Here is a 3695-nt window from a genome sequence, read left to right as displayed (position 1 = left end):
TTTTGGAGACTGCATGTTATAATGACATTTTTTTTAAAGATAATGCTTTGAAAGATGCTAACACAATAGAACCTCATAGTTACAAACACCTCAGAAAGGAAGATTGTTCATAACTCTGAAATGTTTGTAACTTTGAACAAAACATTATGGTTGTTCTTTCAAAAGTTTACAACTAAACATTAACTTAATACAGCTTTGAAACTTTATTATGCAAAATAAAAATGCTGCTTTCCCTTTTTTTAGTAGTTTATGTTTAACACAGTACTGTATTGTATTTGATTTTTTTTTCTTTTTTCTCTGCTGCTGCCTGATTGCATACTTCCAGTTCCAAATGAGGTGTGTGTGGTTGACTGGTCAGTTCTTAACTCTGGTGTTCATAACTCTGAGGTTCTACTGTAATTATAAAACCACTTAACACTGACACTCAACTTTTTAAAAGAACCTAAGAACAAAAGAACGGCCGTAGTGGGTGACACCAAAGGTTCATCTAGACCAGTACCCTGTCTTCCAACAGTGGCCAATGCCAATTCCAGAGGGAATGAACAGAACAGATAATCATCAAGTGATCCATCACCTGTCACCCATTCCCAGTTTCTAGCAAACAGAGGCTAGGGACACCATTCCAGCCCATCTTGGTTAATTGGCATTGATGGACCTATCCTTCATAAACTTATCTTGTTCTTTTTTGAACCCTGTTATAGCCTTGGCCTTCAGAACATCCTCTGGCAAGGAGTTCCACAGGTTGACTGTGTGTTGTGTGAAAAAATACTTCCTTTTATTTGTTTTAAACCTGAAGCCTATTAATTTAATTTGGTGTCCCTGGTTCTTGTGTTATGAGAAGGAGTAAATAACACTTCCTTATTTACTTTCTCCACACCAATTAGCAGTTTATCATAACCCCTCTTAGTTGTATTTTATCCATGCAGAAAAGTCACTGTCTTATTAATGGCTCCTCATATGGAAGCCATTCCATATCTCTAATTATTTTGTTGCCCTTTTCTGAAGCTTTTCCCATTCCAATATAGCTTTTCTGAGCTGGGGCAACCACATCTGCATGCAGCATTCAAGGTGTGAGTGTACCATGGATTTATATAGAGGGAAGATGATATTTTCTGTCTTATTATCTATCCCTTTGTTAATGATTCTCAACATTCTGTTCGCTTTTTTGATGTTTTCAGAGAACTATCCACAATGATGCCAAGGTCTCTTTCTTCAGTCTTCTTCTTCTTATTCACTCCCTGTGGAGCATAAGGCACCAACCACTCTCCTCCATTCATTTTGTTCTTCAGTTTGTTACTTTCTTCAGTAGTAACAGTTAATTTAGACCCCATCATTTTATATGTATAGTTGGGATTATGTTTTCCAATGTACATTACTTTGCATTTATCAACACTGAATTTCATCTGCCATTTTGTTGCCCAGTCTCCCAGTTTTGTGAGATCCTTTTGTAGCTCTTCACACTCTGCTTGGGACTTAACTATCTTTAGTACTTTTTGTATCACCTGCAAATTTTGCCACCTCACTGTTTGCCCCCTTTTCCAGATCATTTATAAATATGTTGAATAGGACTGGTCCCAGTACAAACCCCTGGGGACTCCACTATTTACTGCTCTCCATTCTGAAAACTGGCCATTTATTCCTACCTTTTGTTTCCTTTGGTGAGGAACCATGTAAAAGTCTTTTTGAAAATCTAAGTACACAATGTTCACTGGATCCCCCTAGTCCACATGTTGGTTGAAACCCTCAGAGAATTCTAGTAGATTAGTGAGGCATGATTTCTCTTTACAAAAACCCTGGTGACTCTTCTCCAACGAATTATGTTCATGTATGTGTCTGACAATTTTGCTCTTTACTATAGTTTCAACCAGTTTGCCCGGTACTAAAATCAGACTTACCAGTCTCTAATTGCCAGGATCACCTCTGGAGCCCTTTTTAAAAATTGGTAACATATTAGCTATCCTCTAGTCATTTGGTACAGAAGCTGATTTAAATGATAGGTTACAAACTACAGTTAGATATGCTGCAATTTCACATTTGAGTTTCTTCAGAACTCTTGGGTGAATACCATCTGGGCCTACTGATTTATTACTGTTTAGTTTATCAATTTATTCCAAAACCCCTTTTAAAGACACCTCAATACGGGACAGTTCCTCAGATTTGTCACCTAAAAAGAATGCGAATTCCCTCACATCCTCAGCTGTGAAGACCGATGCAAAGAATTCATTTAGTTTCTCCACAATGGCCTTCTTGTCCTTGAGTGCTCCTTTAGCATCTTGATCATCCAGTGGCCACACTGGTTGTTTAGCAGGCTTCCTGCTTCTGATGTACTTAAAAAAAAATTGCTATGACTTTTTGAGTCTTTGGCTAACTGTACTTCAAATTCATTTTTTGGCCTTCCTAAATATATTTTTACACTTAATTTGCCAGAGTTTATGCTCCTTTCTATTTTCCTCACTAGGATTTAACTTCCACTTTTTAAAGGATGCCTTTTTGCTTCGCACTGCTTCTTTTAATTTGTTGTTTAGCCACGGTGGCTCTTTTTTTTTTTAATTCTCTTTTTAGTTTGGTGTATACATTTAATTTGAGCCTCTATTATGGTGTCTTTAAAAAGTTTCCATGCAGCTTGCAGGGATTTCACTTTTGGCGCTGTACCTTTCAATTTCTGTTTAACTAACTTCCTCATTTTTGTGTAGTTCCCCTTTCTGAAATTAAATGCTATAGTGTTGGGTTGCTGTGTTTTTTCCCCTGCCCCAGGTGAAAACAAGTGTTGGTTCTTGTTTAGTCAACTCTGTTTTCCTCTCTATTCCTTAGAAACACCTTCTGGAAGGGATAGATGTTACACTGATGGCAAGACTCAAACTTATTTTGATCTCCAGTGGCAGTGTGTTTCATAGTAGAAACAAAATCTTTTATCTCTGCTCCCACTGGTATGCCATGACACTTTCAGTCAGGCACGTAACAGGCTAGGGACAGTCACGTTTACCTGGGAGCTTAGGTACTGCTTCAAACACTGCTCACACACTGCCTTCCTGCAGTAGGAGAAGGGCTTGAATGGGCTTCTCCTCCAGAAACGCCCGGCACCAAACAGGGGCCTGAAGTCCCCCGCTCTCTCTCAGAGAAGAGCTCAGGCAGCATATAGTATCCACCTTGATGCTGCCCCAGAGGACAAGGGGTCTCAACTCAGGGACTTAGCGGGCAGGCAGAATGCCTATCTTCACCTATCCCACTGAGGCTTAGATCTGAGATAGTTATCCAGGTACCAAAAGTGTGGTATCATGCACATGCCCAGAGGCAGAAACCTAGGAATATTAGATGCCTACAAGGTTAGGCAGTGGTTGAGTGAAAGTTTTAAAAATCTCAATAGCACCTATATTTGGACTTAGGTGTCTAAAGTGGGCAATTGAGTGGAAAAACCTATCAATGGTCCTGTATTGAAGATTATTCGTTCTGGGATTCAGTCCAGTGCAGTTGTTTTGAGGAAGAGGAAAACCCATATTTGGTGGGGGTGGGGGAGGAACAAATATTAGCTATTTTTTTAAGATTGATGTCTGCTTCAAAGTGTTCTGAGGTTTAGTGGCTTCTGGGGAGACAGATTGCATGGCAAGATGCAGGTAGGATGGTCAAAACAATTTGCTATTGCTTTGCAATTTACCCTATGGGTATCACAACCACACGGACATAAACACAGACTAATA

This window comes from Mauremys reevesii, linkage group 1 (genome assembly GCF_016161935.1).
Source record: "Mauremys reevesii isolate NIE-2019 linkage group 1, ASM1616193v1, whole genome shotgun sequence".
Lineage (NCBI taxonomy): Eukaryota > Metazoa > Chordata > Testudines > Geoemydidae > Mauremys > Mauremys reevesii.
The sequence above is the reverse complement of the archived record's forward strand: the minus strand, read 5'-3'. Positions refer to the sequence as shown.